General features: G+C 44.0%; 1 long non-coding RNA gene across 3 annotated transcripts in view; it reads right to left on the reverse strand.

Moving 5' to 3' along the window:
• LOC137476944 (uncharacterized) overlaps positions 1-17,514 on the reverse strand; it is a 193,795-nt gene extending 176,281 nt beyond the window's left edge. Inside the window, exon 1 of one of the 3 annotated variants that reach the window (XR_011000739.1) lies at positions 17,229-17,514. This is a non-coding gene — a long non-coding RNA (uncharacterized lncRNA). The remainder of the gene's footprint in view (positions 1-17,228) is intronic. The other 2 variants (XR_011000738.1, XR_011000737.1) reach the window with 2 other exon arrangements.
• Between the last annotated feature and the right edge of the window lie 528 nt (positions 17,515-18,042).

Raw genomic sequence — 18,042 nt, forward strand, 5'->3', positions numbered from 1 at the left:
AGCAGCATTGTGTAATGCGGCGATTTACTCTGAATAGCATAATGCTTCCTTATCTTTTTTGCCCGATTAATTTCCTGACTGAAGTAGCACATAAAACCAAGCTGGTTAGACAACATGTGTCAGGAGCCACGTGTCCTGCTCAAATTGAAACGGGGAGATGGAACTGAGAGAGCCCAAGTCTCTTCCCCTTTCCTCGTGCGTCTGTTCCAGGTACACTGCTCTTCCACCACGACACCATCAAGACCATCACCAGACCAGAGCTCCTGCAATCACTGACTATGTGTGACTTTTTTCTTTTTTCTTTCTGAGAGGGGCGTGTTAAAAGTTTATGGTCCTCAGGGACTCGGACTGTGGCTCAAAAAGCCAAATGAAGTGGAACTGGGTTTTGTGATGCAACTCCACAAAGCCTTGATGGCCTCACAAGAACCACTGGGGCAAGCAGGAGACCATCGCCGCAGATCCTGGGCTGCCTCCCTTCACCACTTCTCAGCTCTACCTGCCTCCCTCCCTAAACACACCTGCATGCAGGTACACGCTCACCCCTTTTCAGGAATTTCACTATTGTTTTCAAGATGGAAAAAAGAAAAAAAAAAAAAGCGATCCTGAACTCTGCCAGGGCCTCCCGAGCAGAGCAAGGAGGGATGAGGGCTGCACTGCTGCGGAGGAGCGGCGAGTCCCAAGCGACACCATGCCCCTGGCCCAGCACCGCGGCCCGGGCGGAGCGAGCGGGCGCGGCCCCGAGGCCGCGGAGCGCTGCCGGTCCCCGCCGGCCTCCCCGCGGACAGCAGCCCACGGCTGACTGCCGGCGAGCCGCAGCCGCGCCGTGTGCGCCTCCGTGCCGCGGAGCATAAACAGAAGCAGCTGGGCCCCGCTCGGCTCCGTCCCACATCTCGCCTCGCCACGGGCACCCACGCGCCGCGGGCCCGGTGCTCCGGCGGTGCTCGCCACGCACGTGACCGAGCTGCCAGCGGCAGCCCGAGCGCTGCCGCAGCCCCCGCCCGCCACGCTGGGCCCCTCACGCCGCTGGGCCCCTCACCCCGCTGGGCCCCTCACCCCGCCGCCCCCGGCCCCTCTCCTCCGCAGGCTTCTGCTCCTCTCCCGCCCGTCTCCGCACAGGAACACTGCCGCCCTTGCAGGGCGCTTGTTTCCTCCTAAGTGGCGAGCGACCGTCCCCCCCGACCCTCTCGCACCAGCTCGGGGGCAAAGCTCGCTTTCCGCCCTCATTACCTGTTCTGCTCCCTCTGGAGTCCCCCCTCCTATTCCCAGGGAATTTCCAGCAACAGTGTTTAACCTCAGCCTTTAAAATCCCTGGTGGCAGAGCCTGACGCTCAGTGCACAGACGTTTGCCCGACCTCAGCCCTGTGCTCCAGGCTGCCCAGCATCCCTGTCTCGTTGTACCCATGAGGGTCTCTGCCCCAGACGGTCCCAGCAAAAGCAGCTTCAGGGCTGAATTCAGTAGGGTTTCACATATTTTTCTTTTGCGGAGGTGATACTACATTGCCAGCTACGCTTTTTTACCATATGCAACACCAACACACTGGCAGTTAACAAGCTACAACACAGAACCACTTGGCAACACAGAGAAAATGGGCAGAAAATCCCCAAGCAAGAGGGAAAGGGGAGGAAAAAATGAAATGAATTGACAGCATTAAGCATGCAAGCAAGAACTGTAAAGGAGAGGCTGCCAGGGAGCAAAGGTGCCCTCGCTGGCTTGTGCACAGCACCAAGTGCAGAACCTCAGCAGGGGAAGCAGCCACTGCTTAACCATCAGAGAGATGAAGCACCTGAATACTTCCTGGAGAGCAGAAGTGAAAAACCAAATCCATCTTAGCATCAGTTCCCCTCTTGATGTGGTAGCCTTGCCATAGCTAGGGATCCAGGAACACACGAGATGCCACCCAGTCCCACAGGACCTCTGAATTTCACTGCAGAGTACAAGCAATACTTATTTGTAAAAATTGTGGTGTGATTGTGTGAAAAGCATCTGTGCTGGGCAGCAATGCCCTGGAAGGCAGGGGCTCAGGCAGTCTGGCTTCACGTTGGAGAGCACATTGGGCCAATGAAGATGAGTTCAGGCAGTGGTGGATTCAAGGTGGGGGAATAGAGTTTTGCTCCTGCTGCAGGAATGAAGTTTGGAGCTGTCTTCACTTGTAACACCACATAATTCTAGGTGGCTGCAGATTTATTACTGCATTTTCCCAAATTTGGAAGGCTTCCACTTTTGACCACATAAAAGAAACATTTTCCTTTTCTCAGTATGACCTCCATTTTCTATTCTGAGACAAAATCCATTATAGCAGTGCCTGGAAAAGCTACTCATCTAATCATTTTCCCTGCAAATTCCTCGGAATTTTGAGATGGGTTTAGCTTGGCCAGAGCTTTTCCACCCCCCAGCAAGAGAAACTGCTTGTGAGATTCGCAATTTAAGAAGATAATGATGGCTGTGTTCACTGCAGGATTTTTCCTGCTATCAGTTTGATTTGCAATCACAGCTGAAGGCCTATGCCATGAATTATTTGCCAATTAAGCAGTGCTTTCACAGAGGCTTTGTATTTTACACCTTGACAGCTATTACAGGCAGAAGGTAACTGGAGCTTTGACTTAAATGCAAATTATCAAACACCGAACAGTCTGAAGCAGAGACCCAAGCTGACTTGGACAGAAGACACAACAGAGATAAATTTGCTGCTGACGTTTCATCTTGGGTGGGAGTAACAAAGGTAAAGACAAAATGAAAATATCCGTATCTTCCTTGCTCTTTAACAGCAGACTTTTTAATCCTTCCTGAAGACACCCAGAAAAATTATTTATGTTGTGGAACAAGTATTGGAAAAGATAGCTGCCCTCTGTTACATCTAATATGATTAATATCCTTGCATAATCTTTTTTCTTAGGGAGAAGAGAGTGTGATCTCATTACTCCAATCACATTGATTATGTACCTTGGAAACAGAAAAGCAGGTATTAAAAAAAGTCAAAATGAGATTTTATTATTTGTTAGAGATATGTGTCTCAAATTCAGTTCAGGGTCCTCAGAGTATCCCATGGGTACTCTCCATAAGCACATTTAGGACCCAAGATGTTCTTCTCCATCCCAGCAGAGTCAGAGCAGTTGGGCTATTTGTTTTGCTTCAGTTAAACCCTTGAACAAGCATGATGTCACTGCACTCAGCCAAGAACTGGGAAATGTTTCATTTTTCCCTTGTTTCCAAAAGTGAAGTAGAAAAGGTCTTTAAGCCATTTAGTAGATTCCCTTTGCTTGTTTCATTTACTTCAGATATAATATATGCAGATTTAGTTATTTCATCAGCTACATAAAGCCTATTATCTATTGGATTTCAAGTCTGAGGTAACTCCCAGCAACCAAATACATGATTTAATAATAATTCTGTCATCAAGTGAAATCTTTCCCTGAGATAGATACTGAAAGCAGCCTGCCCACATAGCAAGATATTTATTTTTTCTCAGAGGCTTTCAGCAGGGTCAGACCTGAAAATGGTTAATCACATTCCTTTTATTTCACCTAAAGTTTTGAGCAAGATTGGTTATAGCAGAGGACTCTGTCCAGCTTCCTATGTTGTTTGTGCTCTTGCCTGTGCAGGATCATAGAACAGTGTTTCTGTAATCCCCACCTAGAGAACAACATGAAAATATCAGCTTTTCTCAAAATGAGTAGCAGGAGTTGTTGACCAGATGATAAAGATTTTAATATTCATAAAACTAGAATGTCAAAGAAGAACATCTTGTATGAGAATTAATGTTTCCAAGTCATAATCGTCATTCTCCAAATGCATGCAATGCTGCTAGGAAAAGTCTTGCTCTCTCTCCTTCTGATATGTGGAAGTTTAGGCACCCACTAAAGACTGGGAATTACCTGCTAGAATTGTTCACCTGTTCTTTTTTTATTCTTGTCTATGTTGGCCAGCAAGCCAAACCAGTTTTTATTTCCATATCTTTTATTTGTACATTGTTCAATGAGGCACAGGCCGATTCCACATTAAAATATATGTATACTTTGTCACCATCATAAACTGCACTGGCTAAAACCATTACATGCTGATTAAAGCTGTGCAAATAGAGCATCCCCTAAAGCAAGAAGAATGGGCACCTGTCCTCATGGGAACACAGGGAGCAGCCAAAGTCTGACAACTCAGCAGCTCTGATGACCCTGCAGAGGATTATCAGCTCTTCACTGTGCAGTGGAAAGATCTGAGCCTCCACAGCCTGCAAGGGAGGGGAAAATGCATTTCACACATCCAGGTGATGTTTCTAACCATGGTTTTCCACACTGTGGGGAGAGGAAAGGAAAGAATGACAGGGAAATTTATCAATTTGTAGACTAACAGTCTATAAGAGGAGGTGACAGAGGATGGATCCAAGCTCTTCTTGGGGCCAAGCAATAGGACAAGGGGCAATGGGTGGAAACTGATGCACAGGAAGTTCCACCTGAATAAAAGGAAGAACTTCTTTACTGCACAGTGACCAAGCACTGGAACAGGTTGCCCAGAGAGGCTTTGGAGTTCCCCTCACTGGAGATATTCCAGAACTGTCTGGACCCAGTCCTGTGCCATGTGTTCTGGGATGATCCAGGTGACCCACTGAGCTCCCTTCCAACCTCTCCCATTCTGTGAAACCTCAGTTCCCCAACACTACAATATAAATACTTCACCCCTGACCATTTGCTCTCCAAGGGCTAGAGAGAGCCCTCCCTTGGCTCCCCTCATCTGCAGTTCTTACAGAAGGATATTGCATGACAACGACCAAAACATTACCATCCTATGCTGCTGTGCTCTGCATCTGGCCCTCTTGCTCTGATTTTCATACCATAAGCAGTGGGCTTGTGGTTTGTGTGCTGAATTAGAAGAGCAGAAATCAGAGTTCAGTTTCCACTCTAACATACATCTTTTGTTTATAACTAAAAGCTGCACTAATTTAAGTTGAAATTATTTTTTAAACTCTGGCAAGAGGTTTTGTACAGATTTGTATTTCTATTTTGGCTAAGCTTTTTCAGGTGCAGATCAAGCTTGGGATAAAAACTTGAAATAAACCCTATTTACACCATAGTAGATTGCATTTGCAAATTTCACATCTGAATCCATTTGATTCATATTGAATCTATTTAATCTGCATTTTTATGCCTTCTTTCTATGCCTCTAAGTGTTAAGCTCTGTCCAATTCGTACAAAGAATTTCACATATTCATTCTAAAACAAGAAACACAGGTTGAGGATTTACAATTCTTTCCCAAATTCTACCATAAAACAAATAGTTAAAATCATCACCAAATACATTGATATTGAAATTACTAATTTTTCCAACAACACCTTTCAAAATACTTTATAGTCCTTACAAAAGCTGTGTGTAAAATCTGGTGGAGAAAAAAAAAAGCAAGATACAAAATATTTGTTTTAATTTAGTCACAAGCTGTGCTTTCTACTTTAATTCAATTTCTTTTGTCTGGTTATACCTCCATTGCATTCCTTTCCTTAGGTGCTGGCCACCTGCACCACACGTTCTCCAAAGGCCTTCTGTTCACATTATTGTGACTGGGATTTTCATTTTTTCCCCTGTACTTGTTCTCTTGCTTTGCCATTTTTTCTAGGGCCAGCTTTGCTTCTCCAAAGCAAATGAACCTTGCTTCCTGCACTTTCATTGTTTTTTCATTAGTTTTTGATATTTCTTCAACCTTGCCTTCATGAATTACTTTCCATGCCATTGCATCTTTTTTTTCCCCCTCAAAAAAAGCAAGCAAAGATGCAGTATGGATTCATCATCTTGCAACACTCTCCTACACTCTGCTGGTCTAAAAGGTAGAAGTTTGAGGCTTGGAGCACCTTCCCTAGGGAAACATGAGTTTCAGTCTTCCCGTCCTCAGCCTTGAGCAGTCATCAACACCTGCACAACAGCAGATCTGTGTTTTCTTCTGAACGCCTTGTCCTCTCAGAGTCCCCATGCCACTAGACCTCTGTAACAACTTCAGATTCACTATCCCCTTCTTCCTACCCTGCCTCTCCATAGTATCAGTTTCTAAGCAGCATTGCCTGGGCCTTCAGTGCCTCTCCTCACGTGCCACGGGGTGATGGCATATGAAGTACACCCAGGCCTACCAAGGCAGCTTCTCCAGCAGCCTTTGCCTGGTTCAGCAGAGAAGTGTCTGCCTCTATCTGGCTTGTCTTTGTGTGTAAAGAACCCTAGCATGGGTAGAAATACCTATTTAGCCTTCTCTGAAATGATTTGAGCAAACTCACTTTTTCAGCCATCCCTTCTGTCTGATCACTGGCCTTTAGCTAGGCCTTAACTTCATCATTCTAGTTCTCCTATTCACATGAAGTAGTGCTTGCAGGTTCTTCCCAAGGAATCTGGCATACAGCCCTCCCTGAGCCTCTGCACAAGCATAGCTTGTCAGTCAGATAAACATGACATTGCGTGTGTCACTGCTTTCTGCAGCTTTGATCCACTGGGGTTCTACAGGGTTCTGCTGCAAAGATCAATTGATCATTAACCACATTTTGTTCATAAGCTCTTTGGGGAGGCACCATATTTTGTTGTCTGTCTGTGTAATGCCTGGAGCATTAAGGTCCCTTCACACCACAGCAATGTCGATAATATATACTCCCAACTGTGCTAGGTGCTATACATAAATAGTGACACCTCATAGACTGGCACTACCATTTTTTTCTTTGTTGTCTGCTAGTCTAGGTAACAGATGATCACAAGACAGAAGAATAAGTGACCCTGCATTCATAGTTTCATGTCCAAAACACAGTTAAAATTGAGGAGAAAGGACAAGACACTACTAAAGGAGGTAATCTGAATCACAATAGAAAGTACAGTCATGACATCAGCAAATTAATATCTAGAGTCATTTGAAACAGTTCCCAATAAAACAAAGAATTAGTTAACCTATAGACTCTATACATCAAGATACGGTAGGACACCCAAAATACAGAGTCAAAATAAATGCTTTTCATTAGGGCATATAGGAGCAACAGCAGCAGTTATGCAATATGAAAAAAAATTAACCTTCAGCTTAGCATCACTGGGAGATCAATCATCCAAGTTGGAGTATCTACTCCTACGTAGTTTCTCTTCTTGGGCCTCTCCACAATGGACTATGAAAACAATGCAGATACATCTCTTTGCCTTATTACATAACAATGGTTCGGCTGCTTTGGGTTATGCTATGGAATAAACATTAATGAAGCGTGCAACCAGAGGTGCCATCCAAGCAGCACACATGGGTACCCACGAATTAATGCTACCTTCTTAGCGATAGCATTCTGTTTAGGGGTCAAACACAATCAAACATCAGCCCTCTTACAGGTTCCTCTAACACAGCCCATGCAGACCAGGCTGCAGAGAGGCTCAGAGCTGTGCTCACTGCTGCACACACAGCCTGAGAGAGACCAGGAGCACTCCCAGTGTGCCCAGCATCACCTGCTGGAGGGACTGGCCAGCTGTGCCTAAAGCACAGCCAAGTTGCATGTACTAGCTGTTCCCAAGCTCCTCCCAAGCATGAGATCAACTTTTTAGTCTTACCCCATGAATAGTTGTTTGCCAGAGGTTAAAATAAACATTTGCTGGGGTTTCTGTTAGCATCAGACCAGGAGAATTGTCAGGGGCTACTGGCAAGTGTGGAAGCCCCTCTGCAGGGCTACCTTTCTTCCCATCTAATCCTCATTTCAGGATATTCTTCTTAGGGTCCTTCGTATTTTTGTGCTGCTGCTATTCTTCCCTGGTGCCTCTCACCCAAAAGCATTACACCGCAGATAGCGAAAAACCCCTCAATTCCATAGTTCCTGTACTTCGGGGCAGAGGTTAAAAGCAAACTCTCCCGGTACCCAGCCTTTCTTAGCTGGCTGCATGACACCTCCCAAACTGTGCAGCAGACACAGACCTGGGATTAACTGTGTCACCAGAGCTACCACGGGTTTATTGCACCAGCCCCCCTGGTCTGGGAAGCAGGTACATGACAGGTCTCACACACTAGCAAATCCCACTGCCCATCTCCAGCAGCCTGAGGTAGAGGGTGTGACAGCACACCTCTGCCATCGTCAGCTCTTAGGCAGCATCCCCTTGGGAAAGGCACCTGAGAAAATGCAATTCTCTATTTGATGTCCTGATCACAGAAACAAAGCTTTCCTTCTTCACACCACACTGGCCTTTCACTGTATGAGGGGGGAAAAAGAAATCTTATCTGAACTAAAACAAATGCCAATTCCAGGATGCTGCTTTCCTCAAAATACCCTCATAACACACCTCTTTTAGACAGGCAAAGACGTTTCACAAATATACAGAGGTCTTCTTCTAAACATATTACATCATTAAAGAGGAATTACTCCATCAGAGGGAAAACCAGTGTAAAACAAGCACAAGTGCAATAAGAGTCATACCCTTCATTTTATTCTGTGTAGCTTTTTTCCCCCTTACATAAGCTTCAACACTCCATGTTCAAGGTAAATGCTTGCAATATTTCTACATTATCCTCAGTAATGTGACAAGAGCAATTACAGAGTCCAGGGAAGCTAAGTAACACTGCTAAAACAGTGGGTGGTCTAAAGGCTTGAATAGCTTCTGTGCACTAACACTGCAGTGGAGTCCCCCAGACCCCCACTTTGTACCGTAGGCAATTCAACCATGCTCTGCAACACTGGCCTTTTTGTCCAGGACATTCTGACACCAGCATTGCTTAGCTGACTTAAGACATACCCGAGTTCTTTCAGGTGGTCTGCAAAGTTAACTCACCCTTACAAAGTTTGTCCTTGGTACCCACCACACCTCCTTCATTCTCCATTTCTGTTGAAAGCTCTAGGCAGAAGCATGCTGAACATTTTGCAAGGAAAATCAGCTATTCCAGGTGCACAGGCCTTTGCTGAGTACAGCATAATTTGGGGTATTCTCTAAAAAAAATTAAAATCTACTTTTACAGTAAAAGAGCCATTTGCCATGTGCAATGTGCTGAAATACTTTGCCACAGTGAAGTCTGGTCTAAACATGTTGTTGGCCAATAAAAGGGGGGAAACATGCTGCCAGTAAACATTTGCGTGGTATGTCTTTGAAGGCTTCAAGGCAGACTAAGTGGAATAATTGTGAAGATGTATTATTTATAATACAACAAATCTTCCCCACAAGATATAGGTCTCCATTAACCTAGTACCCAACTGCTTTTAAGTGCATTTTTTAATGTGTTTACCCTGCTAAGGGAGTTATGTTTTATTATCTCCATTTTGCATTTGGGGAATTGAGGTACTGGGAGATTAATAGATTTGCTCGAGGTTACATAGCAAATCTCCAGCAAAGCACAAATGCAGACCAAGTGTCCCAGATTGTTCTTCTCCACTGGATGTATCTATCAATATGCCAGGACACATTAAAACATCAAAGGTCTTTTTTGAGGTGACTTTTTCCTTTGTAATAAAAAAGACCAATGTCATGCAAGCAAGCAACATTGTATTGGAGTCAACAGAAGTTCATCTATTTAGAGAAAAACTGAAGCAAGGTCTGGAGCTGCTGTTGGAATATTCTCATTTTTCTAGCTATCCACTGCATTCAACTCAAATTCACAAATACCTTTTCACTGATGAAACCTGCTGCATCTGAAGAACTACCTATTCACTCCTCAAGATTCACTGATAGCCTTTAAATTTCACATACTGCCATTTAAAGTCAGATGCTGCTTCATGTCTCCTTCAAGCCAAATGGAGCTGCAGAGGGCTTCAGCTTTTTCAAATCTGCTCACACAGTGAAGATGCTGAATGTGGATATGGGACCCTTGCTGTGGTACAATGGTGTTATGGATTGTTAGGTTTGATTTTCTTCTTGACTTATGGGAAGAAGCGGTGAAAGACAGAATATTAATCTTTTACAGTACCTTACACCGGGAAGCCTTTGGAGGAATGGTCTTATGGGATTCAGTAGAAGACCACCTTTCTCCCTATGTCCTCTTCACCAGCTCTCCACTAAGTCAGCCTCCCTGAGGATGAAACCTGTGCTGGTCTCCAGCTATGGTAGAGTTTATGGAACTGGGAATCTCACAGAATCACAGTGTGTTCTGACTTGGATCCTGCAACCTCCTCTCTCCTTCTCCCCAAACACCAGCTTAGTACCCTCTCCCAGTCCTCCTTGGGAGGAAAAGACCCCAATGAGTGCAACTACAACGTATCTTTCAAACAGATGATATTTTCATTAATTTCAAAGCTCCTGTTTAAGTATTAGTCCAAATATAAGTATATTTGAATGAATAATAGGGCTGCTAACAAGGCAAGCAGAATACTTTGTGCTACATGTGCCCTCGTCAGCACACAGACATCATAAAGCATCCTGGTCCCACCATAAAAATATAAAAGAACCAAGGGCTTTGCCTAAATATCTCGGCTAGGGAAGTAGGGAGGTAGGGAAGGCAGTTATAGGAGCTTAATTACTTCTAAGACTAAAAAAAAATCCCTTTGGTGAAGCAAAGTGAGTTGCACAAAAGGAGTTTTGCAGAGATCATGTGAGACTGATGACCTGTTTCTCATCAGCTTGGAGAGTGGGCCCACTTTAGCTCACAAAATACCAGTGGCAGAGCCCAGTAAGTTTACTCCACAAGACACCTCATCTAAGTCAACCTCATGACTGCAACAAATGAGATTTAGTCCTCACTGCAAAGCTGCCACCAAAAAGCCTGCAAGCCAGTTTCATTTAGTGAATGGGCAGTACCTTCTCACAGCAGGGACACACACAGGTAAACAGCAGTAATGCACCTCCAGGCTGCTTCATGCCTCAGCTCACTTTAAATAAAGTTACCCCAGGGAGGGGAGGTGGTTTTGAGGTGAAATACAAAACTGAGGAACTGGGATATCTTTATCCTTCTTCATGAAGGTAAGCGCGACATGCAGAACATGATACTCCGCCTCCAGCACAGTCTGGGCTGCTCAAGACACGTTTGACATCCCCCGACAAAGATTTAAAGATTATTCAGTATCAAATGTTCACCAGTGTTTTGAACAGCTAAACAATGAATTTTCCCACTGCCTCTCCTGCTAATGATGAGCGAATAAAGAATCCCCTAGGGAATTTCCCTTCATCTGCTCACGAGTGCCACTTCGCTAGTCACATTTATCTGACAAATCTTACAGATGGCTTGGCACGAGCTTGCAACAAGCACACCATCTTTGGAGCTGGGATTGGCCGCCCGAACCACGCGACGCTTTCTGTGGCAAACTGGGCGAGCCCACAGCAGAGCCCCATACCAGCTACTGGAGAAATATCCCGAGGAAATTTACAGCTTCACCCAGCACTGTTCCAGCAGAAGACACTGATGATGACATTTTCAACACTGCAGCTACCCCATGAGGAGTGGAGTCTCTTGGCACAGAAGAATTTGTTCTCTGACCCAGACAGAAAGATATCCTGGAAAATTACTCCCATTGAGCCCTTTTCCTGCTGTTTTTGTGCTGAATGCCTTTCTGTTAAAGATGAATTTTCCCCATTAAAATAATGGGGAAGAGAATATAAAGACCCATCTGCAGACCACATTTTCAGAGAGGTTTTTGTTTGTTTTCCAACATTGTCTGTGAAACATTGGTTGAGTCTTTCGAGCTCTTTCCAGATGTGTACTCTCCTCGTGCTATGTACCCATCTCTAATTCTAGTTGGAAAGCTGTTTGACTCAGGCAAATGAATAGCAGGATTTTAAAACAGATACAAATAGTAAAACTAGGGCTTTGTACAATCCCATAGGTACTATAGATGGGACCGTCCAAACACAGATCCTTCTAATCCACCAAGAAAATGCCCTTAAGACCTGTTCAGAGTCAGACTTAAACCCATAAAATCCAGGAAATTCAGAGATAAGCCTGGATATCTGGACTGATATTCTGTCCTCAGTTCACCTTACTGGGTAAATGTTAATGAATGCATTTGTTTATTCCCTACAGTTCTGTGCAGGGAATATCAACAATCTGATATTATGGGAGGAGGTGAAATTTTTTCTTCCGTATGTGTGTGTAGGAGTTGCTCAATATAATTTATTCTCTTTCACAATAAAACTATATAGCTCCTCGATCCTTTCAGAACTACATAGGGTCTGTCTTGTAAAGTTTTGGAGAAGAAGCCTCAAAGGAAAATCAGTTATTACAGGAAACAGGACTGATTTTCAGTACTCCACAGTCTTGCCTTTCCATTCACACTAAGCAGGTATTCCACCATAAAAGATCATCCAGATGCATTTCACAGAGGTTCTGAACCCAAACCTTCACAGACAACATGGGACCAAGTTTACCAATGACAAATGGAGGAGAACTGGAGCACACAACACCTCTAAGCACCCTGATCCACATGTGCCTGCTGCAACAACCTGCAGGGCAGAGCTGTCACATCAAGTACAAACAGAACAATGGCCATACCAGTCCTTCTAGCCCAGCATCAAGTCTCCTGTAGCTGGCTCTGGAGCAAGAAAGCAGCAGAAGCCAGGGAACCACTTATGCTATTTCCCTCACATTTCTGCTAGCCTCCAGCTATTTTCAGATCAAGGTATTTCCTAAGCCAGATGTGGTTTCTAGCTACTTAGTAATCCTCCATGCATTTCTTTACACAAACTTGTCCAGTCATCCTTTGAACTCTAATAAGCTTTTAGCCTCCACAACCACCTTTGGCAGCGAATTCCTTGTGTCCACTACCAGTTGCATAGAGAACATCTCTTTTTGTTTACTTTAAGCCTGGCTGCTTCTAGTTTCATTTAATGACTTTAATTGATACACTGCCACAGAATAAACAATCCCTGCCCACCTTCTGACTTGAAGGATTCACTCCTACCCCACCAACACCTCATCTTCAAGCTGATGAGTTTCAGCCTAATCAAAATTTCCTCACATGGAAGGTTGTGGCAAATACAAATGAAGCATAAGCCAACTATTTTTCTTTGCTTCTGAGCTCCCAATACACCCTTTTTACTTCACACTCAGGAAACACTGTCTTTCCCATGTTAGAAGGAGGTAGGTGACAGGTTTGTCATTACTTTTATAGGTAATCTGAAGAGTGGCAGAGAAGTAGACCAAAATCTCCAGGGCCTATTCTGACACTGGGGAATACAGAACATTGATCCTTATATAAGCATTGAGCCTTACTCCCAGTGACTTCACCAGGTATTGGACAAAGTTCACTTAGGATTTTTTTTAATTGTATGTAGCAGTCACTTTGTCAGTGATGGGTACCATGACCAATGCATAATTCAGGTCCTGCTACAGTCACCCTGTGTTTGAGCTCTAGAGGTGGTCTGAGCAACGTGAGTCTCAAAATCCTGATATTCTCAATCCATAAACTGTGAATTCAGCTTCCAGCAGAATCATTGAATGAAACTCATGGTCACATTACCCACCAAAAGAGCATTGTACATCTTCACTACCATCAGCTGTTTTTCTCTCCCAGTCTCCAAAAGACACAAAATATGAGAGAGTTTAGCCCAAGAAAAGATTTCTGCAGGCTAAGAAGGCAGATGTGGCAGAGACTTTGTGAAGTCTGCTAAAGTTTTTTCAATTGCCAGCTAATTTGATGTAAAAGATATGCAGATACTATTGTGATGGGCAGCCCTACAAGCCCCTAAGATAAAACTCCCATTTATAACAAAATTCATCCCTGGTAAAAATGGCACTATTCCATTGAAATCAATAAGGTTGCACCTGTGAATGCCAGCTGTGAATTGAGCCCATGGTTCTCAAATGATGTAAAGTGCTTCAGGAGGAAAGATGCTATATTTAGGTGCCGTATTATTGCTATGTAGACATTTTCATAACCCCTAATTATGGGGCTTTTTTTGCAAGCTCTGTAGTATTAACTCGATTGGATAAATATATAATTAGAGAGTGTTTCAACATGCACACTCTTGATGCTAGAAGCTTTATCAGCTCTTTCTTTTCTTCATGATCTGTTTTGCTTTTCTTTTAAGGCTGTTTCTATCAATTATGGCAAGATTTACTCAGAGCCCCAATAAAGGGTCACTGCAGACATCCCAGCAGAATAGAAGAGAGCTACATTTATGTTCCAGAAAGACACCTCCGAGTTGTCATTGTATGACAACATCGCCAGAAGCTAAGCCAATCAGAAAAAAACCAACCAAAACAACAACAGAACAACAGCAACAAAGAACTTTTCAGAAGTTCCCTGACCCCAAATTGTTTATAGACTAAGCATGTCTACTCCAACAGCTTCAACAGAAGATCTGCTGCCCAAATATTTGCTGGATCTCACCCCACTCTTTTGCCAGTAGACAGAAAGGAAGGACCCAAGGAGGTTCTTCACATTCTGCACAGTGCCAGGGATGCACAAACAGCTTCAAAGATCTATAGATAGGATGTAGATACAGCCCTGTCTAAAAAAGTCACCACCCTAACAAATTAGTAACTTGCCCAACTGGAAAAAGGTAAGCTACCTTTTTTACAGCATTTGCTTTGTCAAATTAAAAGATACTATTAACAATTAAAATCCAACTAGTCCCACAGGAGTAAAAAAACAAAACCAACAAAAAAGTAGCACCTGCATTTTCCTTTCTAGGTGCTGAAGAAACCTGCATTACCATTTATTGCAAACCAAAAAGAGGCCTAAACAAATATGCTGCTTGGTTTTCTGATCGGGTATGGCCAATAAAGTGTCAGATTCTTTTAGATGTGTTTATGAAAATTTTCCTCTTGCACCAGTTTATATCCAGTGAGAATTTGAAAAGCTAAATTACAAGTATAAACACTTCAAACCAGATGTTAATAATAGAAAGAATTAAGATCATTGCCGGAGTGACACAACACGGATGCTGTATTATTAAACAAATGGCTCACAGTGGTGTTATGACATGAGTCATAATGCCTGATGCCGTGAACATACTGCAGAAAAGAACAATAGCTATCACCAGCTACAGAAATGCACAGAGCACCAGGAACCCGACTGCTGACTGATCTAAAGCAAGGGGTTTGTCTTCAAGCCAACAGGATAAACTCACACCTGGTGCAAATGGGTGCAACTGAACAGAAGCTCATGGAGTAATAGCACCTTCAGCTAAGGCTCTAATATTGTACCAAAAGTACTACAGGCTTTGCTCTGTACAGTCTTGCAGTCTGCTTTTGACTGTAATTGACTGGGGAATTCCAATTTGGTAGGATTTTGAACCTGCTTTCCACAGGTGTGAATAACTGAATCTGGCCCTACATTAACATCAACAGATTTTTAAACCTAGCAAATCACTGAGCACATCTGAATTTAACATTCACCTCAAGAGAGTCTACCAGAGGCAGCAAACTGGTGACCATCAGCACAAAGACCAGTTTGTCATTCCTTTTGTTGCTTTATCTGCTAACTATGGATTGCAACTGGTGAGGCTGAAAAAAAAGATTACTCTAAGAGCTGGCACATCCACAAGCTTAACAGACAAAGGATGGAATCAAATCCTGGAGTGCACTTACAGCATGTGCTCCCCATAATTAAAAGTCTATTTGCGGCATGCAAAGTAGAAAAAGCTTTCATTTAGGGTAGAACTTAAACACAGCATTACTTTCCCTGCTTGATGCAGTAACCCCATTCAAGGGGATACAGTCTGGAAGCAATGTTCTCCAAGATGCACATGTCTAAATTGTCAAAAGGAGGGGAGGAGAAAATGAGAACAAAGTGGAATGCACCCGTAAAATGAAATATAGGGCTTGATTCATTGTCACGCACTGTTAACATAGTGATTCAACCACTGTGGTGCACAGCTAGCAGAAACAGAGCTGGTTTAAATCCTGCATCTCTGTGCCTATCACGTACTTAATAAGAAACACTCAGCATAGAGACTTAGATGGGTTCCACTCCATCCAAGTGCCACCCAAAAACTCCCAGTATAGGAAGCACAGCCAAATACAAGGCCTGTAGTCAGGTATTCCAGCCCTTTCTCAGCTTTTACACTGGGGACCCCTGGCAGCTGACCTAAAGGCAGCCTCAAGGTTGCTCCAAACTGTGCTAAAGACCAAACCAGTTTCTTAACAATTTCAAAACATGAGTTGAGCAAAAGTGGTTTGCTGCACTCTCTTGGATGTGGAGCAGGCTGGAGCAGAGCCACATCTGAGAACAGGCTGCCTCTCTTCAGCCATCACAAGGGCACCTACATACCACATGCTGAATGCAAACCAAGGATGGGGCACACAAGAGGCAAGAAATCTACTCAAAATAGTCAATAGCTACACTGCATTACCTTCAATCTCTCATCAGGATCCCCCAAAATAAATTTTATTACAGGGGCATTAGCATGGCAGAAGACAATTTGCTTAGATAAAGCCTTTTGTTTCTTGTCTGTGTGTTTACAGGTGAAATGGTGCTCACCCATGCAAACATGCCACCCTGATCAAGCCAAACATACACAATGCATATAAGACATAAATAAATACCTATGAGTCACTGATAACCACCTCATAAATTATATAGTCCTATGAAGTATCACTGCTAAAGATAATGCATACAATTGGATACAAAATACACATACACAGCTCTCATTAACACAGATAACATTGTTTGTTTCCTTTCACAAGAGCCCAAAGCTTTAATTTATAAGGTCCTGAATTATTTTTGATAACCTTGGAGTCCTAACAGCTGAGGATCAGTTCCAAAACCTGACCCAAAACCAAGCCATATGAGACCAAATTAGATTACAGAGGATATAGTGAATAGGATATGGCACATGGTGGTCCAAAAGTCCAAGAGCCCAGTCTGCTTCAGCTCACAGGAGCCAGATGCAGTATTATTTATAACTCTTTATCCTCAAATGGATACCGCCTTCAGCATCCAACTCTCCTACCTGGCTCCTGCTGCACTGCCCAGGACTGGCTCCCCCATCAGAGGGTGAGGAGCTCGGCTGCAGGACAGCACGGCTGCGGCTTCAGGACAGCACGGCTGCTGCAGCTCTTCCCCAGCTCCTCACAAACTCCTCTGTGGAAATGGGCATGAGCCATGCCAGCCAACAAAGTGAAGAGGGGCAAGATCGGTCCAGCAGCCTCCTCTTGGGCAAAACCTAAACGCCACTTTGGTACCACTTGACTGACACAGCCCAAACACAGCATGTTTGTTTTGCTGACACATAGGTTTAAGTTTGTTCCCCAGCCACATCTTCTTTCCCCTTGGATACAATAGTCATCTTCATAGCACTTATTATAACATATTGCAGCAATAATGTGCAATTATCCTTAAAAACAAAGCAAAAGCTCAAGATAAAAATAACAGGCACTGAGCACACTTACCAGCTGGAGGAAGGCAGTGAGGCAGCACGAGCTGCAGCCCTAAAATGGCTGTGCTGTAGCCTGATTCCAAAGGCCAGACTGCAGAAGAGCACACAGAAAGGTGAACCCTCTCCAAAAGCAGATCCAAAATGAGAAAGAGCAGTAGTACACAAACTCTGCGGAGATGTCCTTAGGTAGAGCAGGACCTCTCCTGGGGTCTGTGCACTGGCAGCTGGGTTCAATGATTGCATTTGGACCAGGGCAGAACCCCAAATATACAGCACCTGGGAGGGCTGATTTTTTCTGAGGAGAGGTCCATCAGGTGGTTATCAATCATAGCTCTCACCCTGGGTCTTCCTTGGTCTGACCTAGGGAAATCAAATCAGTTTCCTTCTTACCTGTTTTTCCTGTTTTGCTGGATGTGCTTACTTCGACTTTCATAGACTCATAGAATGGTTTGGTTTGGAAAGGACCTTAAAGATCATTTCGTTCCAACCTCCCTGGTATGGGTAGGGACATCTTCCCCTAGACCAGGTTGCTCAAAGCCCCATCAACCTGGCCTTGAACACTTCCAGGGATGAGGCACCCACAATGTCACTGGGCAACCCGTTCCAGTGCCTCACCACCCTCGCAATAAAGAATTTGTGCCTTACAGCTAATCTAAGCCTATCCTCATCCAGTTTAAAGCATCACTCCTTAGCTATCACTACATGTCCTTGTAAAAAGTGCCCCTCCAGCTCTCCTGTAGGCCCTTTTAGGCACTGTAATCTTTCTCTTCTGCAGCCTGAACAGCCCCAGTGCTCTCAGTCTGTCCTCACAGGAGATGTGTTCCAGC

This window comes from Anomalospiza imberbis, chromosome 7, assembly GCF_031753505.1.
Source record: "Anomalospiza imberbis isolate Cuckoo-Finch-1a 21T00152 chromosome 7, ASM3175350v1, whole genome shotgun sequence".
In the NCBI taxonomy this organism is placed as follows: Eukaryota; Metazoa; Chordata; class Aves; order Passeriformes; family Viduidae; genus Anomalospiza; species Anomalospiza imberbis.